Source organism: Phyllobates terribilis, unplaced genomic scaffold (assembly GCF_046119375.1).
Source record: "Phyllobates terribilis strain yellow unplaced genomic scaffold, ASM4611937v1 Scaffold_241__1_contigs__length_2998254, whole genome shotgun sequence".
NCBI classification, from domain to species: domain Eukaryota; kingdom Metazoa; phylum Chordata; class Amphibia; order Anura; family Dendrobatidae; genus Phyllobates; species Phyllobates terribilis.
Window position 1 is genome coordinate 2,679,511 of NW_027363001.1, and position 26,645 is coordinate 2,706,155.

The 26,645-nt window shown below is 45.5% G+C and overlaps 18 non-coding genes and 1 pseudogene across 18 annotated transcripts; all 19 read left to right on the forward strand.

The window, feature by feature from the left end:
* The first annotated feature begins 395 nt into the window (after nucleotides 1-395).
* LOC141217578 (U2 spliceosomal RNA) lies at nucleotides 396-586 on the forward strand. The gene has a single exon (XR_012286408.1). It is a non-coding gene; the product is annotated as a U2 spliceosomal RNA (small nuclear RNA).
* Nucleotides 587-1,701: 1,115 nt separating this feature from the next.
* On the forward strand, nucleotides 1,702-1,892 carry LOC141217672 (U2 spliceosomal RNA). The gene has a single exon (XR_012286473.1). It is a non-coding gene; the product is annotated as a U2 spliceosomal RNA (small nuclear RNA).
* Nucleotides 1,893-3,007: 1,115 nt separating this feature from the next.
* Nucleotides 3,008-3,198, forward strand: LOC141217398 (U2 spliceosomal RNA). Its single transcript, XR_012286235.1, has one exon. It is a non-coding gene; the product is annotated as a U2 spliceosomal RNA (small nuclear RNA).
* A 1,115-nt stretch (nucleotides 3,199-4,313) lies between these two features.
* LOC141217664 (U2 spliceosomal RNA) lies at nucleotides 4,314-4,405 on the forward strand (annotated as a pseudogene).
* A 795-nt stretch (nucleotides 4,406-5,200) lies between these two features.
* On the forward strand, nucleotides 5,201-5,387 carry LOC141217634 (U2 spliceosomal RNA). The gene has a single exon (XR_012286457.1). It is a non-coding gene; the product is annotated as a U2 spliceosomal RNA (small nuclear RNA).
* Nucleotides 5,388-6,502: 1,115 nt separating this feature from the next.
* On the forward strand, nucleotides 6,503-6,693 carry LOC141217399 (U2 spliceosomal RNA). The gene has a single exon (XR_012286236.1). It is a non-coding gene; the product is annotated as a U2 spliceosomal RNA (small nuclear RNA).
* Nucleotides 6,694-7,808: 1,115 nt separating this feature from the next.
* Nucleotides 7,809-7,999, forward strand: LOC141217591 (U2 spliceosomal RNA). The gene has a single exon (XR_012286420.1). It is a non-coding gene; the product is annotated as a U2 spliceosomal RNA (small nuclear RNA).
* A 1,118-nt stretch (nucleotides 8,000-9,117) lies between these two features.
* LOC141217400 (U2 spliceosomal RNA) lies at nucleotides 9,118-9,308 on the forward strand. Its single transcript, XR_012286237.1, has one exon. It is a non-coding gene; the product is annotated as a U2 spliceosomal RNA (small nuclear RNA).
* Nucleotides 9,309-10,424: 1,116 nt separating this feature from the next.
* LOC141217553 (U2 spliceosomal RNA) lies at nucleotides 10,425-10,615 on the forward strand. Its single transcript, XR_012286384.1, has one exon. It is a non-coding gene; the product is annotated as a U2 spliceosomal RNA (small nuclear RNA).
* Nucleotides 10,616-11,730: 1,115 nt separating this feature from the next.
* LOC141217403 (U2 spliceosomal RNA) lies at nucleotides 11,731-11,921 on the forward strand. Its single transcript, XR_012286239.1, has one exon. It is a non-coding gene; the product is annotated as a U2 spliceosomal RNA (small nuclear RNA).
* A 1,115-nt stretch (nucleotides 11,922-13,036) lies between these two features.
* LOC141217404 (U2 spliceosomal RNA) lies at nucleotides 13,037-13,227 on the forward strand. The gene has a single exon (XR_012286240.1). It is a non-coding gene; the product is annotated as a U2 spliceosomal RNA (small nuclear RNA).
* A 1,115-nt stretch (nucleotides 13,228-14,342) lies between these two features.
* On the forward strand, nucleotides 14,343-14,533 carry LOC141217405 (U2 spliceosomal RNA). Its single transcript, XR_012286241.1, has one exon. It is a non-coding gene; the product is annotated as a U2 spliceosomal RNA (small nuclear RNA).
* A 1,115-nt stretch (nucleotides 14,534-15,648) lies between these two features.
* Nucleotides 15,649-15,839, forward strand: LOC141217406 (U2 spliceosomal RNA). The gene has a single exon (XR_012286242.1). It is a non-coding gene; the product is annotated as a U2 spliceosomal RNA (small nuclear RNA).
* A 1,115-nt stretch (nucleotides 15,840-16,954) lies between these two features.
* LOC141217407 (U2 spliceosomal RNA) lies at nucleotides 16,955-17,145 on the forward strand. The gene has a single exon (XR_012286243.1). It is a non-coding gene; the product is annotated as a U2 spliceosomal RNA (small nuclear RNA).
* A 1,115-nt stretch (nucleotides 17,146-18,260) lies between these two features.
* Nucleotides 18,261-18,451, forward strand: LOC141217408 (U2 spliceosomal RNA). The gene has a single exon (XR_012286244.1). It is a non-coding gene; the product is annotated as a U2 spliceosomal RNA (small nuclear RNA).
* Nucleotides 18,452-19,566: 1,115 nt separating this feature from the next.
* On the forward strand, nucleotides 19,567-19,757 carry LOC141217540 (U2 spliceosomal RNA). The gene has a single exon (XR_012286372.1). It is a non-coding gene; the product is annotated as a U2 spliceosomal RNA (small nuclear RNA).
* Nucleotides 19,758-20,872: 1,115 nt separating this feature from the next.
* Nucleotides 20,873-21,063, forward strand: LOC141217409 (U2 spliceosomal RNA). Its single transcript, XR_012286245.1, has one exon. It is a non-coding gene; the product is annotated as a U2 spliceosomal RNA (small nuclear RNA).
* Nucleotides 21,064-22,181: 1,118 nt separating this feature from the next.
* Nucleotides 22,182-22,372, forward strand: LOC141217558 (U2 spliceosomal RNA). The gene has a single exon (XR_012286389.1). It is a non-coding gene; the product is annotated as a U2 spliceosomal RNA (small nuclear RNA).
* A 1,112-nt stretch (nucleotides 22,373-23,484) lies between these two features.
* LOC141217410 (U2 spliceosomal RNA) lies at nucleotides 23,485-23,675 on the forward strand. The gene has a single exon (XR_012286246.1). It is a non-coding gene; the product is annotated as a U2 spliceosomal RNA (small nuclear RNA).
* Nucleotides 23,676-26,645: the final 2,970 nt, after the last annotated feature.

Sequence of the window (26,645 nt, forward strand, 5' to 3'; positions counted from 1 at the left end):
CCTTTATATACCTGTGCACAGCAGCAGCCACCTTCAGTCTGCTGCTGGACAGCCAGCAGCAGCAGCAGCAGGAGAGGTATGTAATCAGGAGCCCTCCTGCTAAGGGTAGACAGCTGCTCGTTCCACCCCACCCCCCACCTTAATTGGTTCTCCTCCCTTCCAACGGTGTTGAGGCGGGTGGGAACAGCAGGGGGTGAAGGTGCTGTGTTTAAAGAGGTGGAGTTATGCAGATCTAAAACGCGTGGATTGCAGCAGCAGCAAGCCGAAAAGTGCAGGCATATAAGGGATCTAGAGGTTGACAACATGTCTTCTTAACGGGAGTCCAGGAGCTCATCTCCACAAATGGACTTTTCAGGATCCTTGGGTGGCTCCGTAGTTTGAAACCAATTCTGGTTATCGCTTCTCGGCCTTTTGGCTAAGATCAAGTGTAGTATCTGTTCTTATCAGTTTAATATCTGATACGTCCCCTATCTGGAGACCATATATTAAATGGATTTTTAGAACAGGGAGATGGAAAAAGAGCTTGCTCTGTCCACTCCACGCATTGACCTGGTATTGCAGTATCTCCAGGACCGGTGCACCCCTTCTTTAATGCAGTTTCTAAAATCAGAAAGAATTGAATTCAATGTTTTTTGTTCATTTTGCTTGTTTGTCGGATTTTGGGATGGACTCTTTGGCTTTGCTTTTCTTCTCCTCATTAGATTTTTCATGTTCAAAGTTGCAGAAGCCAGATTACAAGCTCATTTTGGTTCAACTTCAGCAACTGTGCATTGCATTGCCATGTAATGTGATGCAATGCTATCTTTCTAGCTCTCCCTTTTTACTTCCTTTTGGATAAACAGACATATTAGGCAAGCATTTTGGAGCTTTCACCTAAATAACTACAGGTGGTGAGATAAGCTGCACAATATAATTGACCTTTCAGTATATTGTTGCACACACACCATCTATTTAGCAAATGCCCTTGTTATCAACAGCAGCCTTTTAAACTCACCTGAGCTAACAGGTATGTGCGCTGGTTACTCTGCTGCGCTTAAAATTTCTTTTTTGGTTTGCTACAATGCCTTTTCTGAAACGTTGTCTCCTTCTGCTGGAACACTGACTTCTTTCATTTAATGCCTGCAGACTATAAAAGAGAACCCAACCCAAAAAGTTTGGTTGATTAGTCTGTGGCATTCTGTTAAACTGTTGCTTATGGCGGTCTCTGTGAGCTTCTCAGCGACATTCAGCCAGCCAGGTATCCTGCCTGCAGTAGATGGAATGTGGCAATGGAACGCTGGCTGCGCGTGTCATAATAGGCTCTGAGCCTTTATATACCTGTGCACAGCAGCAGCCACCTTCAGTCTGCTGCTGGACAGCCAGCAGCAGCAGCAGCAGGAGAGGTATGTAATCAGGAGCCCTCCTGCTAAGGGTAGACAGCTGCTCGTTCCACCCCACCCCCCGCCTTAATTGGTTCTCCTCTCTTCCAACGGTGTTGAGGCGGGTGGGAACAGCAGGGGGTGAAGGTGCTGTGTTTAAAGAGGTGGAGTTATGCAGATCTAAAACGCGTGGATTGCAGCAGCAGCAAGCCGAAAAGTGCAGGCATGTAAGGGATCTAGAGGTTGACAACATGTCTTCTTAACGGGAGTCCAGGAGCTCATCTCCACAAATGGACTTTTCAGGATCCTTGGGTGGCTCCGTAGTTTGAAACCAATTCTGGTTATCGCTTCTCGGCCTTTTGGCTAAGATCAAGTGTAGTATCTGTTCTTATCAGTTTAATATCTGATACGTCCCCTATCTGGGGACCATATATTAAATGGATTTTTAGAACAGGGAGATGGAATAAGAGCTTGCTCTGTCCACTCCACGCATTGACCTGGTATTGCAGTATCTCCAGGACCGGTGCACCCCTTCTTTAATGCAGTTTCTAAAATCAGAAAGAATTGAATTCAATGTTTTTTGTTCATTTTGCTTGTTTGTCGGATTTTGGGATGGACTCTTTGGCTTTGCTTTTCTTCTCCTCATTGGATTTTTCATGTTCAAAGTTGCAGAAGCCAGATTACAAGCTCATTTTGGTTCAACTTCAGCAACTGTGCATTGCATTGCCATGTAATGTGATGCAATGCTATCTTTCTAGCTCTCCCTTTTTACTTCCTTTTGGATAAACAGACATATTAGGCAAGCATTTTGGAGCTTTCACCTAAATAACTACAGGTGGTGAGATAAGCTGCACAATATAATTGACCTTTCAGTATATTGTTGCACACACACCATCTATTTAGCAAATGCCCTTGTTATCAACAGCAGCCTTTTAAACTCACCTGAGCTAACAGGTATGTGCGCTGGTTACTCTGCTGCGCTTAAAATTTCTTTTTTGGTTTGCTACAATGCCTTTTCTGAAACGTTGTCTCCTTCTGCTGGAACACTGACTTCTTTCATTTAATGCCTGCAGACTATAAAAGAGAACCCAACCCAAAAAGTTTGGTTGATTAGTCTGTGGCATTCTGTTAAACTGTTGCTTATGGCGGTCTCTGTGAGCTTCTCAGCGACATTCAGCCAGCCAGGTATCCTGCCTGCAGTAGATGGAATGTGGCAATGGAACGCTGGCTGCGCGTGTCATAATAGGCTCTGAGCCTTTATATACCTGTGCACAGCAGCAGCCACCTTCAGTCTGCTGCTGGACAGCCAGCAGCAGCAGCAGCAGGAGAGGTATGTAATCAGGAGCCCTCCTGCTAAGGGTAGACAGCTGCTCGTTCCACCCCACCCCCCGCCTTAATTGGTTCTCCTCCCTTCCAACGGTGTTGAGGCGGGTGGGAACAGCAGGGGGTGAAGGTGCTGTGTTTAAAGAGGTGGAGTTATGCAGATCTAAAACGCGTGGATTGCAGCAGCAGCAAGCCGAAAAGTGCAGGCATGTAAGGGATCTAGAGGTTGACAACATGTCTTCTTAACGGGAGTCCAGGAGCTCATCTCCACAAATGGACTTTTCAGGATCCTTGGGTGGCTCCGTAGTTTGAAACCAATTCTGGTTATCGCTTCTCGGCCTTTTGGCTAAGATCAAGTGTAGTATCTGTTCTTATCAGTTTAATATCTGATACGTCCCCTATCTGGGGACCATATATTAAATGGATTTTTAGAACAGGGAGATGGAAAAAGAGCTTGCTCTGTCCACTCCACGCATTGACCTGGTATTGCAGTATCTCCAGGACCGGTGCACCCCTTCTTTAATGCAGTTTCTAAAATCAGAAAGAATTGAATTCAATGTTTTTTGTTCATTTTGCTTGTTTGTCGGATTTTGGGATGGACTCTTTGGCTTTGCTTTTCTTCTCCTCATTGGATTTTTCATGTTCAAAGTTGCAGAAGCCAGATTACAAGCTCATTTTGGTTCAACTTCAGCAACTGTGCATTGCATTGCCATGTAATGTGATGCAATGCTATCTTTCTAGCTCTCCCTTTTTACTTCCTTTTGGATAAACAGACATATTAGGCAAGCATTTTGGAGCTTTCACCTAAATAACTACAGGTGGTGAGATAAGCTGCACAATATAATTGACCTTTCAGTATATTGTTGCACACACACCATCTATTTAGCAAATGCCCTTGTTATCAACAGCAGCCTTTTAAACTCACCTGAGCTAACAGGTATGTGCGCTGGTTACTCTGCTGCGCTTAAAATTTCTTTTTTGGTTTGCTACAATGCCTTTTCTGAAACGTTGTCTCCTTCTGCTGGAACACTGACTTCTTTCATTTAATGCCTGCAGACTATAAAAGAGAACCCAACCCAAAAAGTTTGGTTGATTAGTCTGTGGCATTCTGTTAAACTGTTGCTTATGGCGGTCTCTGTGAGCTTCTCAGCGACATTCAGCCAGCCAGGTATCCTGCCTGCAGTAGATGGAATGTGGCAATGGAACGCTGGCTGCGCGTGTCATAATAGGCTCTGAGCCTTTATATACCTGTGCACAGCAGCAGCCACCTTCAGTCTGCTGCTGGACAGCCAGCAGCAGCAGCAGCAGGAGAGGTATGTAATCAGGAGCCCTCCTGCTAAGGGTAGACAGCTGCTCGTTCCACCCCACCCCCCGCCTTAATTGGTTCTCCTCCCTTCCAACGGTGTTGAGGCGGGTGGGAACAGCAGGGGGTGAAGGTGCTGTGTTTAAAGAGGTGGAGTTATGCAGATCTAAAACGCGTGGATTGCAGCAGCAGCAAGCCGAAAAGTGCAGGCATGTAAGGGATCTAGAGGTTGACAACATGTCTTCTTAACGGGAGTCCAGGAGCTCATCTCCACAAATGGACTTTTCAGGATCCTTGGGTGGCTCCGTAGTTTGAAACCAATTCTGGTTATCGCTTCTCGGCCTTTTGGCTAAGATCAAGTGTAGTATCTTTCGAAAAGGCGGTTTTGGATGTTTGCCGCCCTAGTAGATTGATACATTATGCACACTGGGGTTTAGGCGCTTGTTAGTACGCCAGGTGGCTAATATAGTCATCTGGTGGAAAGCATGGCCCCCCAGGATCGACGCCATTGGGCCGGGGAAGATCGAAAGCCCGAAGTGTGAAGTGCCCCAGGAGTGGTGACCCTGGGGTGCCTTAACTCACTGGGATTGGGAACCCCACTTGAGTTTATGGCACATTTGCACTAGCACTTCAATATTTCTTTCTTCACACACACCCTTATTCCGGGCCTTCTGGCCTTAGGATGGGGAATTTTTCAATTCCCGGTCGAAGGTCCGGGCAGTATTATACTGTGAAACCTTCACTATTTATTTAATTTTTTTTTGTCACTGTGTGTCCACTTTTTCACGTGTGTCCACGTCCTTACTAGGATTTTGTCGGGATGCGGTTCCCTTACGGGTTCCTCTCTTGGCAGGTCTAGGGGGGGAGTGTGTGGCCATCAGGTTCCGCTCCCCCCTGAACCCCCCTGGCTCTCCTCTTTCGGGAGGAGAGCGTTGTTGGCTCCCCTCTTCCGGGAGGGGAGCACAGTCTTTGGCTCCCAGTGCCTTGCTCGGGTGAGAACTCGGGCAGGTATTGAGGGTAAGATTGGGTCGCCTCTGGCTCCGGCTGGAGGTGGCTATTTGTCCCTGTGCCTCGCTGTGGCCTTCTGGCTCGGAGGGACGGGGAATGGTTTGGGGGACCCTTCTCCTTTTGGAGAGGGTTTCAAGAAGACCAGCATCCTAGTGCACTTTTTTTTTGTGGCACTTGTCACTTTTTTAAGCGCACTCGGGTTTTGTACACGAATTCGGGCTTTCGATAAAAAAAAAAAAAAATCTGTTCTTATCAGTTTAATATCTGATACGTCCCCTATCTGGGGACCATATATTAAATGGATTTTTAGAACAGGGAGATGGAAAAAGAGCTTGCTCTGTCCACTCCACGCATTGACCTGGTATTGCAGTATCTCCAGGACCGGTGCACCCCTTCTTTAATGCAGTTTCTAAAATCAGAAAGAATTGAATTCAATGTTTTTTGTTCATTTTGCTTGTTTGTCGGATTTTGGGATGGACTCTTTGGCTTTGCTTTTCTTCTCCTCATTGGATTTTTCATGTTCAAAGTTGCAGAAGCCAGATTACAAGCTCATTTTGGTTCAACTTCAGCAACTGTGCATTGCATTGCCATGTAATGTGATGCAATGCTATCTTTCTAGCTCTCCCTTTTTACTTCCTTTTGGATAAACAGACATATTAGGCAAGCATTTTGGAGCTTTCACCTAAATAACTACAGGTGGTGAGATAAGCTGCACAATATAATTGACCTTTCAGTATATTGTTGCACACACACCATCTATTTAGCAAATGCCCTTGTTATCAACAGCAGCCTTTTAAACTCACCTGAGCTAACAGGTATGTGCGCTGGTTACTCTGCTGCGCTTAAAATTTCTTTTTTGGTTTGCTACAATGCCTTTTCTGAAACGTTGTCTCCTTCTGCTGGAACACTGACTTCTTTCATTTAATGCCTGCAGACTATAAAAGAGAACCCAACCCAAAAAGTTTGGTTGATTAGTCTGTGGCATTCTGTTAAACTGTTGCTTATGGCGGTCTCTGTGAGCTTCTCAGCGACATTCAGCCAGCCAGGTATCCTGCCTGCAGTAGATGGAATGTGGCAATGGAACGCTGGCTGCGCGTGTTATAATAGGCTCTGAGCCTTTATATACCTGTGCACAGCAGCAGCCACCTTCAGTCTGCTGCTGGACAGCCAGCAGCAGCAGCAGCAGGAGAGGTATGTAATCAGGAGCCCTCCTGCTAAGGGTAGACAGCTGCTCGTTCCACCCCACCCCCCGCCTTAATTGGTTCTCCTCCCTTCCAACGGTGTTGAGGCGGGTGGGAACAGCAGGGGGTGAAGGTGCTGTGTTTAAAGAGGTGGAGTTATGCAGATCTAAAACGCGTGGATTGCAGCAGCAGCAAGCCGAAAAGTGCAGGCATGTAAGGGATCTAGAGGTTGACAACATGTCTTCTTAACGGGAGTCCAGGAGCTCATCTCCACAAATGGACTTTTCAGGATCCTTGGGTGGCTCCGTAGTTTGAAACCAATTCTGGTTATCGCTTCTCGGCCTTTTGGCTAAGATCAAGTGTAGTATCTGTTCTTATCAGTTTAATATCTGATACGTCCCCTATCTGGGGACCATATATTAAATGGATTTTTAGAACAGGGAGATGGAAAAAGAGCTTGCTCTGTCCACTCCACGCATTGACCTGGTATTGCAGTATCTCCAGGACCGGTGCACCCCTTCTTTAATGCAGTTTCTAAAATCAGAAAGAATTGAATTCAATGTTTTTTGTTCATTTTGCTTGTTTGTCGGATTTTGGGATGGACTCTTTGGCTTTGCTTTTCTTCTCCTCATTGGATTTTTCATGTTCAAAGTTGCAGAAGCCAGATTACAAGCTCATTTTGGTTCAACTTCAGCAACTGTGCATTGCATTGCCATGTAATGTGATGCAATGCTATCTTTCTAGCTCTCCCTTTTTACTTCCTTTTGGATAAACAGACATATTAGGCAAGCATTTTGGAGCTTTCACCTAAATAACTACAGGTGGTGAGATAGGCTGCACAATATAATTTACCTTTCAGTATATTGTTGCACACACACCATCTATTTAGCAAATGCCCTTGTTATCAACAGCAGCCTTTTAAACTCACCTGAGCTAACAGGTATGTGCGCTGGTTACTCTGCTGCGCTTAAAATTTCTTTTTTGGTTTGCTACAATGCCTTTTCTGAAACGTTGTCTCCTTCTGCTGGAACACTGACTTCTTTCATTTAATGCCTGCAGACTATAAAAGAGAACCCAACCCAAAAAGTTTGGTTGATTAGTCTGTGGCATTCTGTTAAACTGTTGCTTATGGCGGTCTCTGTGAGCTTCTCAGCGACATTCAGCCAGCCAGGTATCCTGCCTGCAGTAGATGGAATGTGGCAATGGAACGCTGGCTGCGCGTGTCATAATAGGCTCTGAGCCTTTATATACCTGTGCACAGCAGCAGCCACCTTCAGTCTGCTGCTGGACAGCCAGCAGCAGCAGCAGCAGGAGAGGTATGTAATCAGGAGCCCTCCTGCTAAGGGTAGACAGCTGCTCGTTCCACCCCACCCCCCGCCTTAATTGGTTCTCCTCCCTTCCAACGGTGTTGAGGCGGGTGGGAACAGCAGGGGGTGAAGGTGCTGTGTTTAAAGAGGTGGAGTTATGCAGATCTAAAACGCGTGGATTGCAGCAGCAGCAAGCCGAAAAGTGCAGGCATGTAAGGGATCTAGAGGTTGACAACATGTCTTCTTAACGGGAGTCCAGGAGCTCATCTCCACAAATGGACTTTTCAGGATCCTTGGGTGGCTCCGTAGTTTGAAACCAATTCTGGTTATCGCTTCTCGGCCTTTTGGCTAAGATCAAGTGTAGTATCTGTTCTTATCAGTTTAATATCTGATACGTCCCCTATCTGGAGACCATATATTAAATGGATTTTTAGAACAGGGAGATGGAAAAACAGCTTGCTCTGTCCACTCCACGCATTGACCTGGTATTGCAGTATCTCCAGGACCGGTGCACCCCTTCTTTAATGCAGTTTCTAAAATCAGAAAGAATTGAATTCAATGTTTTTTGTTCATTTTGCTTGTTTGTCGGATTTTGGGATGGACTCTTTGGCTTTGCTTTTCTTCTCCTCATTAGATTTTTCATGTTCAAAGTTGCAGAAGCCAGATTACAAGCTCATTTTGGTTCAACTTCAGCAACTGTGCATTGCATTGCCATGTAATGTGATGCAATGCTATCTTTCTAGCTCTCCCTTTTTACTTCCTTTTGGATAAACAGACATATTAGGCAAGCATTTTGGAGCTTTCACCTAAATAACTACAGGTGGTGAGATAAGCTGCACAATATAATTGACCTTTCAGTATATTGTTGCACACACACCATCTATTTAGCAAATGCCCTTGTTATCAACAGCAGCCTTTTAAACTCACCTGAGCTAACAGGTATGTGCGCTGGTTACTCTGCTGCGCTTAAAATTTCTTTTTTGGTTTGCTACAATGCCTTTTCTGAAACGTTGTCTCCTTCTGCTGGAACACTGACTTCTTTCATTTAATGCCTGCAGACTATAAAAGAGAACCCAACCCAAAAAGTTTGGTTGATTAGTCTGTGGCATTCTGTTAAACTGTTGCTTATGGCGGTCTCTGTGAGCTTCTCAGCGACATTCAGCCAGCCAGGTATCCTGCCTGCAGTAGATGGAATGTGGCAATGGAACGCTGGCTGCGCATGTCATAATAGGCTCTGAGCCTTTATATACCTGTGCACAGCAGCAGCCACCTTCAGTCTGCTGCTGGACAGCCAGCAGCAGCAGCAGCAGCAGGAGAGGTATGTAATCAGGAGCCCTCCTGCTAAGGGTAGACAGCTGCTCGTTCCACCCCACCCCCCGCCTTAATTGGTTCTCCTCCCTTCCAACGGTGTTGAGGCGGGTGGGAACAGCAGGGGGTGAAGGTGCTGTGTTTAAAGAGGTGGAGTTATGCAGATCTAAAACGCGTGGATTGCAGCAGCAGCAAGCCGAAAAGTGCAGGCATGTAAGGGATCTAGAGGTTGACAACATGTCTTCTTAACGGGAGTCCAGGAGCTCATCTCCACAAATGGACTTTTCAGGATCCTTGGGTGGCTCCGTAGTTTGAAACCAATTCTGGTTATCGCTTCTCGGCCTTTTGGCTAAGATCAAGTGTAGTATCTGTTCTTATCAGTTTAATATCTGATACGTCCCCTATCTGGGGACCATATATTAAATGGATTTTTAGAACAGGGAGATGGAAAAAGAGCTTGCTCTGTCCACTCCACGCATTGACCTGGTATTGCAGTATCTCCAGGACCGGTGCACCCCTTCTTTAATGCAGTTTCTAAAATCAGAAAGAATTGAATTCAATGTTTTTTGTTCATTTTGCTTGTTTGTCGGATTTTGGGAATTTACTCTTTGGCTTTGCTTTTCTTCTCCTCATTGGATTTTTCATGTTCAAAGTTGCAGAAGCCAGATTACAAGCTCATTTTGGTTCAACTTCAGCAACTGTGCATTGCATTGCCATGTAATGTGATGCAATGCTATCTTTCTAGCTCTCCCTTTTTACTTCCTTTTGGATAAACAGACATATTAGGCAAGCATTTTGGAGCTTTCACCTAAATAACTACAGGTGGTGAGATAAGCTGCACAATATAATTGACCTTTCAGTATATTGTTGCACACACACCATCTATTTAGCAAATGCCCTTGTTATCAACAGCAGCCTTTTAAACTCACCTGAGCTAACAGGTATGTGCGCTGGTTACTCTGCTGCGCTTAAAATTTCTTTTTTGGTTTGCTACAATGCCTTTTCTGAAACGTTGTCTCCTTCTGCTGGAACACTGACTTCTTTCATTTAATGCCTGCAGACTATAAAAGAGAACCCAACCCAAAAAGTTTGGTTGATTAGTCTGTGGCATTCTGTTAAACTGTTGCTTATGGCGGTCTCTGTGAGCTTCTCAGCGACATTCAGCCAGCCAGGTATCCTGCCTGCAGTAGATGGAATGTGGCAATGGAACGCTGGCTGCGCGTGTCATAATAGGCTCTGAGCCTTTATATACCTGTGCACAGCAGCAGCCACCTTCAGTCTGCTGCTGGACAGCCAGCAGCAGCAGCAGCAGGAGAGGTATGTAATCAGGAGCCCTCCTGCTAAGGGTAGACAGCTGCTCGTTCCACCCCACCCCCCGCCTTAATTGGTTCTCCTCCCTTCCAACGGTGTTGAGGCGGGTGGGAACAGCAGGGGGTGAAGGTGCTGTGTTTAAAGAGGTGGAGTTATGCAGATCTAAAACGCGTGGATTGCAGCAGCAGCAAGCCGAAAAGTGCAGGCATGTAAGGGATCTAGAGGTTGACAACATGTCTTCTTAACGGGAGTCCAGGAGCTCATCTCCACAAATGGACTTTTCAGGATCCTTGGGTGGCTCCGTAGTTTGAAACCAATTCTGGTTATCGCTTCTCGGCCTTTTGGCTAAGATCAAGTGTAGTATCTGTTCTTATCAGTTTAATATCTGATACGTTCCCTATCTGGGGACCATATATTAAATGGATTTTTAGAACAGGGAGATGGAAAAAGAGCTTGCTCTGTCCACTCCACGCATTGACCTGGTATTGCAGTATCTCCAGGACCGGTGCACCCCTTCTTTAATGCAGTTTCTAAAATCAGAAAGAATTGAATTCAATGTTTTTTGTTCATTTTGCTTGTTTGTCGGATTTTGGGATGGACTCTTTGGCTTTGCTTTTCTTCTCCTCATTGGATTTTTCATGTTCAAAGTTGCAGAAGCCAGATTACAAGCTCATTTTGGTTCAACTTCAGCAACTGTGCATTGCATTGCCATGTAATGTGATGCAATGCTATCTTTCTAGCTCTCCCTTTTTACTTCCTTTTGGATAAACAGACATATTAGGCAAGCATTTTGGAGCTTTCACCTAAATAACTACAGGTGGTGAGATAAGCTGCACAATATAATTGACCTTTCAGTATATTGTTGCACACACACCATCTATTTAGCAAATGCCCTTGTTATCAACAGCAGCCTTTTAAACTCACCTGAGCTAACAGGTATGTGCGCTGGTTACTCTGCTGCGCTTAAAATTTCTTTTTTGGTTTGCTACAATGCCTTTTCTGAAACGTTGTCTCCTTCTGCTGGAACACTGACTTCTTTCATTTAATGCCTGCAGACTATAAAAGAGAACCCAACCCAAAAAGTTTGGTTGATTAGTCTGTGGCATTCTGTTAAACTGTTGCTTATGGCGGTCTCTGTGAGCTTCTCAGCGACATTCGGCCAGCCAGGTATCCTGCCTGCAGTAGATGGAATGTGGCAATGGAACGCTGGCTGCGCGTGTCATAATAGGCTCTGAGCCTTTATATACCTGTGCACAGCAGCAGCCACCTTCAGTCTGCTGCTGGACAGCCAGCAGCAGCAGCAGCAGGAGAGGTATGTAATCAGGAGCCCTCCTGCTAAGGGTAGACAGCTGCTCGTTCCACCCCACCCCCCGCCTTAATTGGTTCTCCTCCCTTCCAACGGTGTTGAGGCGGGTGGGAACAGCAGGGGGTGAAGGTGCTGTGTTTAAAGAGGTGGAGTTATGCAGATCTAAAACGCGTGGATTGCAGCAGCAGCAAGCCGAAAAGTGCAGGCATGTAAGGGATCTAGAGGTTGACAACATGTCTTCTTAACGGGAGTCCAGGAGCTCATCTCCACAAATGGACTTTTCAGGATCCTTGGGTGGCTCCGTAGTTTGAAACCAATTCTGGTTATCGCTTCTCGGCCTTTTGGCTAAGATCAAGTGTAGTATCTGTTCTTATCAGTTTAATATCTGATACGTCCCCTATCTGGGGACCATATATTAAATGGATTTTTAGAACAGGGAGATGGAAAAAGAGCTTGCTCTGTCCACTCCACGCATTGACCTGGTATTGCAGTATCTCCAGGACCGGTGCACCCCTTCTTTAATGCAGTTTCTAAAATCAGAAAGAATTGAATTCAATGTTTTTTGTTCATTTTGCTTGTTTGTCGGATTTTGGGATGGACTCTTTGGCTTTGCTTTTCTTCTCCTCATTGGATTTTTCATGTTCAAAGTTGCAGAAGCCAGATTACAAGCTCATTTTGGTTCAACTTCAGCAACTGTGCATTGCATTGCCATGTAATGTGATGCAATGCTATCTTTCTAGCTCTCCCTTTTTACTTCCTTTTGGATAAACAGACATATTAGGCAAGCATTTTGGAGCTTTCACCTAAATAACTACAGGTGGTGAGATAAGCTGCACAATATAATTGACCTTTCAGTATATTGTTGCACACACACCATCTATTTAGCAAATGCCCTTGTTATCAACAGCAGCCTTTTAAACTCACCTGAGCTAACAGGTATGTGCGCTGGTTACTCTGCTGCGCTTAAAATTTCTTTTTTGGTTTGCTACAATGCCTTTTCTGAAACGTTGTCTCCTTCTGCTGGAACACTGACTTCTTTCATTTAATGCCTGCAGACTATAAAAGAGAACCCAACCCAAAAAGTTTGGTTGATTAGTCTGTGGAATTCTGTTAAACTGTTGCTTATGGCGGTCTCTGTGAGCTTCTCAGCGACATTCAGCCAGCCAGGTATCCTGCCTGCAGTAGATGGAATGTGGCAATGGAACGCTGGCTGCGCGTGTCATAATAGGCTCTGAGCCTTTATATACCTGTGCACAGCAGCAGCCACCTTCAGTCTGCTGCTGGACAGCCAGCAGCAGCAGCAGCAGGAGAGGTATGTAATCAGGAGCCCTCCTGCTAAGGGTAGACAGCTGCTCGTTCCACCCCACCCCCCGCCTTAATTGGTTCTCCTCCCTTCCAACGGTGTTGAGGCGGGTGGGAACAGCAGGGGGTGAAGGTGCTGTGTTTAAAGAGGTGGAGTTATGCAGATCTAAAACGCGTGGATTGCAGCAGCAGCAAGCCGAAAAGTGCAGGCATGTAAGGGATCTAGAGGTTGACAACATGTCTTCTTAACGGGAGTCCAGGAGCTCATCTCCACAAATGGACTTTTCAGGATCCTTGGGTGGCTCCGTAGTTTGAAACCAATTCTGGTTATCGCTTCTCGGCCTTTTGGCTAAGATCAAGTGTAGTATCTGTTCTTATCAGTTTAATATCTGATACGTCCCCTATCTGGGGACCATATATTAAATGGATTTTTAGAACAGGGAGATGGAAAAAGAGCTTGCTCTGTCCACTCCACGCATTGACCTGGTATTGCAGTATCTCCAGGACCGGTGCACCCCTTCTTTAATGCAGTTTCTAAAATCAGAAAGAATTGAATTCAATGTTTTTTGTTCATTTTGCTTGTTTGTCGGATTTTGGGATGGACTCTTTGGCTTTGCTTTTCTTCTCCTCATTGGATTTTTCATGTTCAAAGTTGCAGAAGCCAGATTACAAGCTCATTTTGGTTCAACTTCAGCAACTGTGCATTGCATTGCCATGTAATGTGATGCAATGCTATCTTTCTAGCTCTCCCTTTTTACTTCCTTTTGGATAAACAGACATATTAGGCAAGCATTTTGGAGCTTTCACCTAAATAACTACAGGTGGTGAGATAAGCTGCACAATATAATTGACCTTTCAGTATATTGTTGCACACACACCATCTATTTAGCAAATGCCCTTGTTATCAACAGCAGCCTTTTAAACTCACCTGAGCTAACAGGTATGTGCGCTGGTTACTCTGCTGCGCTTAAAATTTCTTTTTTGGTTTGCTACAATGCCTTTTCTGAAACGTTGTCTCCTTCTGCTGGAACACTGACTTCTTTCATTTAATGCCTGCAGACTATAAAAGAGAACCCAACCCAAAAAGTTTGGTTGATTAGTCTGTGGCATTCTGTTAAACTGTTGCTTATGGCGGTCTCTGTGAGCTTCTCAGCGACATTCAGCCAGCCAGGTATCCTGCCTGCAGTAGATGGAATGTGGCAATGGAACGCTGGCTGCGCGTGTCATAATAGGCTCTGAGCCTTTATATACCTGTGCACAGCAGCAGCCACCTTCAGTCTGCTGCTGGACAGCCAGCAGCAGCAGCAGCAGGAGAGGTATGTAATCAGGAGCCCTCCTGCTAAGGGTAGACAGCTGCTCGTTCCACCCAACCCCCCGCCTTAATTGGTTCTCCTCCCTTCCAACGGTGTTGAGGCGGGTGGGAACAGCAGGGGGTGAAGGTGCTGTGTTTAAAGAGGTGGAGTTATGCAGATCTAAAACGCGTGGATTGCAGCAGCAGCAAGCCGAAAAGTGCAGGCATGTAAGGGATCTAGAGGTTGACAACATGTCTTCTTAACGGGAGTCCAGGAGCTCATCTCCACAAATGGACTTTTCAGGATCCTTGGGTGGCTCCGTAGTTTGAAACCAATTCTGGTTATCGCTTCTCGGCCTTTTGGCTAAGATCAAGTGTAGTATCTGTTCTTATCAGTTTAATATCTGATACGTCCCCTATCTGGGGACCATATATTAAATGGATTTTTAGAACAGGGAGATGGAAAAAGAGCTTGCTCTGTCCACTCCACGCATTGACCTGGTATTGCAGTATCTCCAGGACCGGTGCACCCCTTCTTTAATGCAGTTTCTAAAATCAGAAAGAATTGAATTCAATGTTTTTTGTTCATTTTGCTTGTTTGTCGGATTTTGGGATGGACTCTTTGGCTTTGCTTTTCTTCTCCTCATTGGATTTTTCATGTTCAAAGTTGCAGAAGCCAGATTACAAGCTCATTTTGGTTCAACTTCAGCAACTGTGCATTGCATTGCCATGTAATGTGATGCAATGCTATCTTTCTAGCTCTCCCTTTTTACTTCCTTTTGGATAAACAGACATATTAGGCAAGCATTTTGGAGCTTTCACCTAAATAACTACAGGTGGTGAGATAAGCTGCACAATATAATTGACCTTTCAGTATATTGTTGCACACACACCATCTATTTAGCAAATGCCCTTGTTATCAACAGCAGCCTTTTAAACTCACCTGAGCTAACAGGTATGTGCGCTGGTTACTCTGCTGCGCTTAAAATTTCTTTTTTGGTTTGCTACAATGCCTTTTCTGAAACGTTGTCTCCTTCTGCTGGAACACTGACTTCTTTCATTTAATGCCTGCAGACTATAAAAGAGAACCCAACCCAAAAAGTTTGGTTGATTAGTCTGTGGCATTCTGTTAAACTGTTGCTTATGGCGGTCTCTGTGAGCTTCTCAGCGACATTCAGCCAGCCAGGTATCCTGCCTGCAGTAGATGGAATGTGGCAATGGAACGCTGGCTGCGCGTGTCATAATAGGCTCTGAGCCTTTATATACCTGTGCACAGCAGCAGCCACCTTCAGTCTGCTGCTGGACAGCCAGCAGCAGCAGCAGCAGGAGAGGTATGTAATCAGGAGCCCTCCTGCTAAGGGTAGACAGCTGCTCGTTCCACCCCACCCCCCGCCTTAATTGGTTCTCCTCCCTTCCAACGGTGTTGAGGCGGGTGGGAACAGCAGGGGGTGAAGGTGCTGTGTTTAAAGAGGTGGAGTTATGCAGATCTAAAACGCGTGGATTGCAGCAGCAGCAAGCCGAAAAGTGCAGGCATGTAAGGGATCTAGAGGTTGACAACATGTCTTCTTAACGGGAGTCCAGGAGCTCATCTCCACAAATGGACTTTTCAGGATCCTTGGGTGGCTCCGTAGTTTGAAACCAATTCTGGTTATCGCTTCTCGGCCTTTTGGCTAAGATCAAGTGTAGTATCTGTTCTTATCAGTTTAATATCTGATACGTCCCCTATCTGGGGACCATATATTAAATGGATTTTTAGAACAGGGAGATGGAAAAAGAGCTTGCTCTGTCCACTCCACGCATTGACCTGGTATTGCAGTATCTCCAGGACCGGTGCACCCCTTCTTTAATGCAGTTTCTAAAATCAGAAAGAATTGAATTCAATGTTTTTTGTTCATTTTGCTTGTTTGTCGGATTTTGGGATGGACTCTTTGGCTTTGCTTTTCTTCTCCTCATTGGATTTTTCATGTTCAAAGTTGCAGAAGCCAGATTACAAGCTCATTTTGGTTCAACTTCAGCAACTGTGCATTGCATTGCCATGTAATGTGATGCAATGCTATCTTTCTAGCTCTCCCTTTTTACTTCCTTTTGGATAAACAGACATATTAGGCAAGCATTTTGGAGCTTTCACCTAAATAACTACAGGTGGTGAGATAAGCTGCACAATATAATTGACCTTTCAGTATATTGTTGCACACACACCATCTATTTAGCAAATGCCCTTGTTATCAACAGCAGCCTTTTAAACTCAGCTGAGCTAACAGGTATGTGCGCTGGTTACTCTGCTGCGCTTAAAATTTCTTTTTTGGTTTGCTACAATGCCTTTTCTGAAACGTTGTCTCCTTCTGCTGGAACACTGACTTCTTTCATTTAATGCCTGCAGACTATAAAAGAGAACCCAACCCAAAAAGTTTGGTTGATTAGTCTGTGGCATTCTGTTAAACTGTTGCTTATGGCGGTCTCTGTGAGCTTCTCAGCGACATTCAGCCAGCCAGGTATCCTGCCTGCAGTAGATGGAATGTGGCAATGGAACGCTGGCTGCGCGTGTCATAATAGGCTCTGAGCCTTTATATACCTGTGCACAGCAGCAGCCACCTTCAGTCTGCTGCTGGACAGCCAGCAGCAGCAGCAGCAGGAGAGGTATGTAATCAGGAGCCCTCCTGCTAAGGGTAGACAGCTGCTCGTTCCACCCCACCCCCCGCCTTAATTGGTTCTCCTCCCTTCCAACGGTGTTGAGGCGGGTGGGAACAGCAGGGGGTGAAGGTGCTGTGTTTAAAGAGGTGGAGTTATGCAGATCTAAAACGCGTGGATTGTAGCAGCAGCAAGCCGAAAAGTGCAGGCATGTAAGGGATCTAGAGGTTGACAACATGTCTTCTTAACGGGAGTCCAGGAGCTCATCTCCACAAATGGACTTTTCAGGATCCTTGGGTGGCTCCGTAGTTTGAAACCAATTCTGGTTATCGCTTCTCGGCCTTTTGGCTAAGATCAAGTGTAGTATCTGTTCTTATCAGTTTAATATCTGATACGTCCCCTATCTGGGGACCATATATTAAATGGATTTTTAGAACAGGGAGATGGAAAAAGAGCTTGCTCTGTCCACTCCACGCATTGACCTGGTATTGCAGTATCTCCAGGACCGGTGCACCCCTTCTTTAATGCAGTTTCTAAAATCAGAAAGAATTGAATTCAATGTTTTTTGTTCATTTTGCTTGTTTGTCGGATTTTGGGATGGACTCTTTGGCTTTGCTTTTCTTCTCCTCATTGGATTTTTCATGTTCAAAGTTGCAGAAGCCAGATTACAAGCTCATTTTGGTTCAACTTCAGCAACTGTGCATTGCATTGCCATGTAATGTGATGCAATGCTATCTTTCTAGCTCTCCCTTTTTACTTCCTTTTGGATAAACAGACATATTAGGCAAGCATTTTGGAGCTTTCACCTAAATAACTACAGGTGGTGAGATAAGCTGCACAATATAATTGACCTTTCAGTATATTGTTGCACACACACCATCTATTTAGCAAATGCCCTTGTTATCAACAGCAGCCTTTTAAACTCACCTGAGCTAACAGGTATGTGCGCTGGTTACTCTGCTGCGCTTAAAATTTCTTTTTTGGTTTGCTACAATGCCTTTTCTGAAACGTTGTCTCCTTCTGCTGGAACACTGACTTCTTTCATTTAATGCCTGCAGACTATAAAAGAGAACCCAACCCAAAAAGTTTGGTTGATTAGTCTGTGGCATTCTGTTAAACTGTTGCTTATGGCGGTCTCTGTGAGCTTCTCAGCGACATTCAGCCAGCCAGGTATCCTGCCTGCAGTAGATGGAATGTGGCAATGGAACGCTGGCTGCGCGTGTCATAATAGGCTCTGAGCCTTTATATACCTGTGCACAGCAGCACCCACCTTCAGTCTGCTGCTGGACAGCCAGCAGCAGCAGCAGCAGGAGAGGTATGTAATCAGGAGCCCTCCTGCTAAGGGTAGACAGCTGCTCGTTCCACCCCACCCCCCGCCTTAATTGGTTCTCCTCCCTTCCAACGGTGTTGAGGCGGGTGGGAACAGCAGGGGGTGAAGGTGCTGTGTTTAAAGAGGTGGAGTTATGCAGATCTAAAACGCGTGGATTGCAGCAGCAGCAAGCCGAAAAGTGCAGGCATGTAAGGGATCTAGAGGTTGACAACATGTCTTCTTAACGGGAGTCCAGGAGCTCATCTCCACAAATGGACTTTTCAGGATCCTTGGGTGGCTCCGTAGTTTGAAACCAATTCTGGTTATCGCTTCTCGGCCTTTTGGCTAAGATCAAGTGTAGTATCTGTTCTTATCAGTTTAATATCTGATACGTCCCCTATCTGGGGACCATATATTAAATGGATTTTTAGAACAGGGAGATGGAAAAAGAGCTTGCTCTGTCCACTCCACGCATTGACCTGGTATTGCAGTATCTCCAGGACCGGTGCACCCCTTCTTTAATGCAGTTTCTAAAATCAGAAAGAATTGAATTCAATGTTTTTTGTTCATTTTGCTTGTTTGTCGGATTTTGGGATGGACTCTTTGGCTTTGCTTTTCTTCTCCTCATTGGATTTTTCATGTTCAAAGTTGCAGAAGCCAGATTACAAGCTCATTTTGGTTCAACTTCAGCAACTGTGCATTGCATTGCCATGTAATGTGATGCAATGCTATCTTTCTAGCTCTCCCTTTTTACTTCCTTTTGGATAAACAGACATATTAGGCAAGCATTTTGGAGCTTTCACCTAAATAACTACAGGTGGTGAGATAAGCTGCACAATATAATTGACCTTTCAGTATATTGTTGCACACACACCATCTATTTAGCAAATGCCCTTGTTATCAACAGCAGCCTTTTAAACTCACCTGAGCTAACAGGTATGTGCGCTGGTTACTCTGCTGCGCTTAAAATTTCTTTTTTGGTTTGCTACAATGCCTTTTCTGAAACGTTGTCTCCTTCTGCTGGAACACTGACTTCTTTCATTTAATGCCTGCAGACTATAAAAGAGAACCCAACCCAAAAAGTTTGGTTGATTAGTCTGTGGCATTCTGTTAAACTGTTGCTTATGGCGGTCTCTGTGAGCTTCTCAGCGACATTCAGCCAGCCAGGTATCCTGCCTGCAGTAGATGGAATGTGGCAATGGAACGCTGGCTGCGCGTGTCATAATAGGCTCTGAGCCTTTATATACCTGTGCACAGCAGCAGCCACCTTCAGTCTGCTGCTGGACAGCCAGCAGCAGCAGCAGCAGGAGAGGTATGTAATCAGGAGCCCTCCTGCTAAGGGTAGACAGCTGCTCGTTCCACCCCACCCCCCGCCTTAATTGGTTCTCCTCCCTTCCAACGGTGTTGAGGCGGGTGGGAACAGCAGGGGGTGAAGGTGCTGTGTTTAAAGAGGTGGAGTTATGCAGATCTAAAACGCGTGGATTGCAGCAGCAGCAAGCCGAAAAGTGCAGGCATGTAAGGGATCTAGAGGTTGACAACATGTCTTCTTAACGGGAGTCCAGGAGCTCATCTCCACAAATGGACTTTTCAGGATCCTTGGGTGGCTCCGTAGTTTGAAACCAATTCTGGTTATCGCTTCTCGGCCTTTTGGCTAAGATCAAGTGTAGTATCTGTTCTTATCAGTTTAATATCTGATAAGTCCCCTATCTGGGGACCATATATTAAATGGATTTTTAGAACAGGGAGATGGAAAAAGAGCTTGCTCTGTCCACTCCACGCATTGACCTGGTATTGCAGTATCTCCAGGACCGGTGCACCCCTTCTTTAATGCAGTTTCTAAAATCAGAAAGAATTGAATTCAATGTTTTTTGTTCATTTTGCTTGTTTGTCGGATTTTGGGATGGACTCTTTGGCTTTGCTTTTCTTCTCCTCATTGGATTTTTCATGTTCAAAGTTGCAGAAGCCAGATTACAAGCTCATTTTGGTTCAACTTCAGCAACTGTGCATTGCATTGCCATGTAATGTGATGCAATGCTATCTTTCTAGCTCTCAATTTTTACTTCCTTTTGGATAAACAGACATATTAGGCAAGCATTTTGGAGCTTTCACCTAAATAACTACAGGTGGTGAGATAAGCTGCACAATATAATTGACCTTTCAGTATATTGTTGCACACACACCATCTATTTAGCAAATGCACTTGTTATCAACAGCAGCCTTTTAAACTCACCTGAGCTAACAGGTATGTGCGCTGGTTACTCTGCTGCGCTTAAAATTTCTTTTTTGGTTTGCTACAATGCCTTTTCTGAAACGTTGTCTCCTTCTGCTGGAACACTGACTTCTTTCATTTAATGCCTGCAGACTATAAAAGAGAACCCAACCCAAAAAGTTTGGTTGATTAGTCTGTGGCATTCTGTTAAACTGTTGCTTATGGCGGTCTCTGTGAGCTTCTCAGCGACATTCAGCCAGCCAGGTATCCTGCCTGCAGTAGATGGAATGTGGCAATGGAACGCTGGCTGCGCGTGTCATAATAGGCTCTGAGCCTTTATATACCTGTGCACAGCAGCAGCCACCTTCAGTCTGCTGCTGGACAGCCAGCAGCAGCAGCAGCAGGAGAGGTATGTAATCAGGAGCCCTCCTGCTAAGGGTAGACAGCTGCTCGTTCCACCCCACCCCCCGCCTTAATTGGTTCTCCTCCCTTCCAACGGTGTTGAGGCGGGTGGGAACAGCAGGGGGTGAAGGTGCTGTGTTTAAAGAGGTGGAGTTATGCAGATCTAAAACGCGTGGATTGCAGCAGCAGCAAGCCGAAAAGTGCAGGCATGTAAGGGATCTAGAGGTTGACAACATGTCTTCTTAACGGGAGTCCAGGAGCTCATCTCCACAAATGGACTTTTCAGGATCCTTGGGTGGCTCCGTAGTTTGAAACCAATTCTGGTTATCGCTTCTCGGCCTTTTGGCTAAGATCAAGTGTAGTATCTGTTCTTATCAGTTTAATATCTGATACGTCCCCTATCTGGGGACCATATATTAAATGGATTTTTAGAACAGGGAGATGGAAAAAGAGCTTGCTCTGTCCACTCCACGCATTGACCTGGTATTGCAGTATCTCCAGGACCGGTGCACCCCTTCTTTAATGCAGTTTCTAAAATCAGAAAGAATTGAATTCAATGTTTTTTGTTCATTTTGCTTGTTTGTCGGATTTTGGGATGGACTCTTTGGCTTTGCTTTTCTTCTCCTCATTGGATTTTTCATGTTCAAAGTTGCAGAAGCCAGATTACAAGCTCATTTTGGTTCAACTTCAGCAACTGTGCATTGCATTGCCATGTAATGTGATGCAATGCTATCTTTCTAGCTCTCCCTTTTTACTTCCTTTTGGATAAACAGACATATTAGGCAAGCATTTTGGAGCTTTCACCTAAATAACTACAGGTGGTGAGATAAGCTGCACAATATAATTGACCTTTCAGTATATTGTTGCACACACACCATCTATTTAGCAAATGCCCTTGTTATCAACAGCAGCCTTTTAAACTCACCTGAGCTAACAGGTATGTGCGCTGGTTACTCTGCTGCGCTTAAAATTTCTTTTTTGGTTTGCTACAATGCCTTTTCTGAAACGTTGTCTCCTTCTGCTGGAACACTGACTTCTTTCATTTAATGCCTGCAGACTATAAAAGAGAACCCAACCCAAAAAGTTTGGTTGATTAGTCTGTGGCATTCTGTTAAACTGTTGCTTATGGCGGTCTCTGTGAGCTTCTCAGCGACATTCAGCCAGCCAGGTATCCTGCCTGCAGTAGATGGAATGTGGCAATGGAACGCTGGCTGCGCTTGTCAAAATAGGCTCTGAGCCTTTATATACCTGTGCACAGCAGCAGCCACCTTCAGTCTGCTGCTGGACAGCCAGCAGCAGCAGCAGCAGCAGGAGAGGTATGTAATCAGGAGCCCTCCTGCTAAGGGTAGACAGCTGCTCGTTCCACCCCACCCCCCGCCTTAATTGGTTCTCCTCCCTTCCAACTGTGTTGAGGCGGGTGGAAACAGCAGGGGGTGAAGGTGCTGTGTTTAAAGAGGTGGAGTTATGCAGATCTAAAACGCGTGGATTGCAGCAGCAGCAAGCCGAAAAGTGCAGGCATGTAAGGGATCTAGAGGTTGACAACATGTCTTCTTAACGGGAGTCCAGGAGCTCATCTCCACAAATGGACTTTTCAGGATCCTTGGGTGGCTCCGTAGTTTGAAACCAATTCTGGTTATCGCTTCTCGGCCTTTTGGCTAAGATCAAGTGTAGTATCTGTTCTTATCAGTTTAATATCTGATACGTCCCCTATCTGGGGACCATATATTAAATGGATTTTTAGAACAGGGAGATGGAAAAAGAGCTTGCTCTGTCCACTCCACACATTGACCTGGTATTGCAGTATCTCCAGGACCGGTGCACCCCTTCTTTAATGCAGTTTCTAAAATCAGAAAGAATTGAATTCAATGTTTTTTGTTCATTTTGCTTGTTTGTCGGATTTTGGGATGGACTCTTTGGCTTTGCTTTTCTTCTCCTCATTGGATTTTTCATGTTCAAAGTTGCAGAAGCCAGATTACAAGCTCATTTTGGTTCAACTTCAGCAACTGTGCATTGCATTGCCATGTAATGTGATGCAATGCTATCTTTCTAGCTCTCAATTTTTGCTTCCTTTTGGATAAACAGACATATTAGGCAAGCATTTTGGAGCTTTCACCTAAATAACTACAGGTGGTGAGATAAGCTGCACAATATAATTGACCTTTCAGTATATTGTTGCACACACACCATCTATTTAGCAAATGCCCTTGTTATCAACAGCAGCCTTTTAAACTCACCTGAGCTAACAGGTATGTGCGCTGGTTACTCTGCTGCGCTTAAAATTTCTTTTTTGGTTTGCTACAATGCCTTTTCTGAAACGTTGTCTCCTTCTGCTGGAACACTGACTTCTTTCATTTAATGCCTGCAGACTATAAAAGAGAACCCAACCCAAAAAGTTTGGTTGATTAGTCTGTGGCATTCTGTTAAACTGTTGCTTATGGCGGTCTCTGTGAGCTTCTCAGCGACATTCAGCCAGCCAGGTATCCTGCCTGCAGTAGATGGAATGTGGCAATGGAACGCTGGCTGCGCGTGTCATAATAGGCTCTGAGCCTTTATATACCTGTGCACAGCAGCAGCCACCTTCAGTCTGCTGCTGGACAGCCAGCAGCAGCAGCAGGAGAGGTATGTAATCAGGAGCCCTCCTGCTAAGGGTAGACAGCTGCTCGTTCCACCCCACCCCCCGCCTTAATTGGTTCTCCTCCCTTCCAACGGTGTTGAGGCGGGTGGGAACAGCAGGGGGTGAAGGTGCTGTGTTTAAAGAGGTGGAGTTATGCAGATCTAAAACGCGTGGATTGCAGCAGCAGCAAGCCGAAAAGTGCAGGCATGTAAGGGATCTAGAGGTTGACAACATGTCTTCTTAACGGGAGTCCAGGAGCTCATCTTCACAAATGGACTTTTCAGGATCCTTGGGTGGCTCTGTAGTTTGAAACCAATTCTGGTTATCGCTTCTCGGCCTTTTGGCTAAGATCAAGTGTAGTATCTGTTCTTATCAGTTTAATATCTGATACGTCCCCTATCTGGGGACCATATATTAAATGGATTTTTAGAACAGGGAGATGGAAAAAGAGCTTGCTCTGTCCACTCCACGCATTGACCTGGTATTGCAGTATCTCCAGGACCGGTGCACCCCTTCTTTAATGCAGTTTCTAAAATCAGAAAGAATTGAATTCAATGTTTTTTGTTCATTTTGCTTGTTTGTCGGATTTTGGGATGGACTCTTTGGCTTTGCTTTTCTTCTCCTCATTGGATTTTTCAAGTTCAAAGTTGCAGAAGCCAGATTACAAGCTCATTTTGGTTCAACTTCAGCAACTGTGCATTGCATTGCCATGTAATGTGATGCAATGCTATCTTTCTAGCTCTCCCTTTTTACTTCCTTTTGGATAAACAGACATATTAGGCAAGCATTTTGGAGCTTTCACCTAAATAACTACAGGTGGTGAGATAAGCTGCACAATATAATTGACCTTTCAGTATATTGTTGCACACACACCATCTATTTAGCAAATGCCCTTGTTATCAACAGCAGCCTTTTAAACTAACCTGAGCTAACAGGTATGTGCGCTGGTTACTCTGCTGCGCTTAAAATTTCTTTTTTGGTTTGCTACAATGCCTTTTCTGAAACGTTGTCTCCTTCTGCTGGAACACTGACTTCTTTCATTTAATGCCTGCAGACTATAAAAGAGAACCCAACCCAAAAAGTTTGGTTGATTAGTCTGTGGCATTCTGTTAAACTGTTGCTTATGGCGGTCTCTGTGAGCTTCTCAGCGACATTCAGCCAGCCAGGTATCCTGCCTGCAGTAGATGGAATGTGGCAATGGAACGCTGGCTGCGCGTGTCATAATAGGCTCTGAGCCTTTATATACCTGTGCACAGCAGCAGCCACCTTCAGTCTGCTGCTGGACAGCCAGCAGCAGCAGCAGCAGGAGAGGTATGTAATCAGGAGCCCTCCTGCTAAGGGTAGACAGCTGCTCGTTCCACCCCACCCCCCGCCTTAATTGGTTCTCCTCCCTTCCAACGGTGTTGAGGCGGGTGGGAACAGCAGGGGGTGAAGGTGCTGTGTTTAAAGAGGTGGAGTTATGCAGATCTAAAACGCGTGGATTGCAGCAGCAGCAAGCCGAAAAGTGCAGGCATGTAAGGGATCTAGAGGTTGACAACATGTCTTCTTAACGGGAGTCCAGGAGCTCATCTCCACAAATGGACTTTTCAGGATCCTTGGGTGGCTCCGTAGTTTGAAACCAATTCTGGTTATCGCTTCTCGGCCTTTTGGCTGAGACCAAGTGCTTCACTGCAGGAGGTTTCAGTTGAAGGGCACTCAGGTACCCCTCTCCTTGGCCTGGCAGGATCGTCCACTTCGGTGGGCTTCACCTGCCTGCTGCTATTAGGGAGAGGGATTAGTCCTAGGGTAACGGGCAGCGATCCCCCAGCCTTCAGGTGCTTTATCACAAAGCTCTGAAGGCGCAGATTGCAGGCGGTTGCAATTTGCATTTTGTTGCGCCATACCATGGAGGTTGACCCCAACCTCGTGCCTCTATATGCGAGGCTCAAGAACACCATAAGGGTCCGCTTTACGGCTGGTGGTTCCGATTTGCGGAATCTGGGATATGTAGTCCAGGACGTGCTTGAGAAACTGCTCCACATCAGAACCAACGAAATCCTTTCTATCCAGGATTATCCTCGACGTGGAGACTATGATGTAACCTTTACTGGCGAAGGTATTTTCAAAGATGTTTTGTCCAGAGTTAAGTCGGTAGAAAATAGCCCTGGTCTAAAAGGGATTCAGATCATCGAGCACGTCCTGGATGAGGTAAAGATGGTGGTTGTGAAAATCTTCTCACCCTTCATAACGGCACCAGAGGTTATTTCCTTTTTGTCAGTTTATTTTAAAAGTGTGAAATTGATTGGGAAAGTGTTGAATGAGTTTAACATCTGGACCTCAAAATGGAAGTTTTTAGTAAAATGTGAAAGAGACCCTAAATTCCCTGGAGGTGTGAGACTTCCTCCAGCTCGATTTAAAATAGGGCAAACTAATGGGGATTTTTTTTTCTCAGGAATGCCACTTTTCTGTAGGTATTGTGGTCTCTATGGGCACTCTAAGGATAGTTGTGGTGCCACTTGTAGAAATTGTGCCAGTACTGAACATGACACAAAGGAGTGCCCAAATGAAAAAAAATGCTCTTTTTGTCGGACACCTGGTCATTTCTATTTTTCTTGCCCTCACAGGTTCAGAGAGGATGAACAAAAACAAAAGGAGAAGTCCAAGACATCCGGGAATGGACGGGCCAATCAGACCACCCCTCAGGAGGAGGAACAGCAACCTGGAGCCTCGGGAGGTGATAAGGGCGCTTCGACTAGTAACAATCCCTCCGAGTCAATGACAGGTAACTCATAGGAGCCCAGGAGCTGGCTGAAAGACCATAAGGAGGCTAAAAGGAAGGCTGAGAAAGATCATAAAGGGGCGGTCGGTAAGGCCAAAAAAGAGCGCCAAAAGGCTGACACCGAGCCCAAAATTCCCACTGGGTCTCACGAGAGCGAGGGCGGTACGTGGCATTTGGTGAGGTCTCATAATAAGAAAAAGAATGGTTCCGTGGAGGTGGCTAATAGGGAGGAGATGGATACATCCCCTCACGGGGGTGTAGACTCTGGAATCCCGAGGTCCCGGGGCTCTGCTGCCCCAGGTGGGGCCCCGAACCTGGCTGCCTCCGGGGACTCTGAGGCTCCGCCATGTGCGCAGCCTGCCCCTGTGTTACGACCCTCTGCGGGTCAGCAGGGGAGTGCGGAGCCTCTCGGAGACCCACCTGACGAGGACCTAAATGGTCAGCCTATGGAGACCCAGTGTAACCTTTCTCTCAATATCCTTCCGAGCTACACCCCAGTAGCGTCGGGTCTTAATTTAAGTGAATGTTCCTTCTCCGATGATGAAGACTCTTTGATAACGGTGGATTCAGAAGAGGGCGTTGGTGAAAGTCCAAGTGGTCTGATCCGTCCATCGGATAGGTAAAGTCCAGTTTTTTGTTTCTTCCTAACCATTTGTTATGATGGCTGACATTAGTGGTGTTTCCCTCAATGTGAGAGGCATAGGATCCAAGACCAGAAGAGCTACTG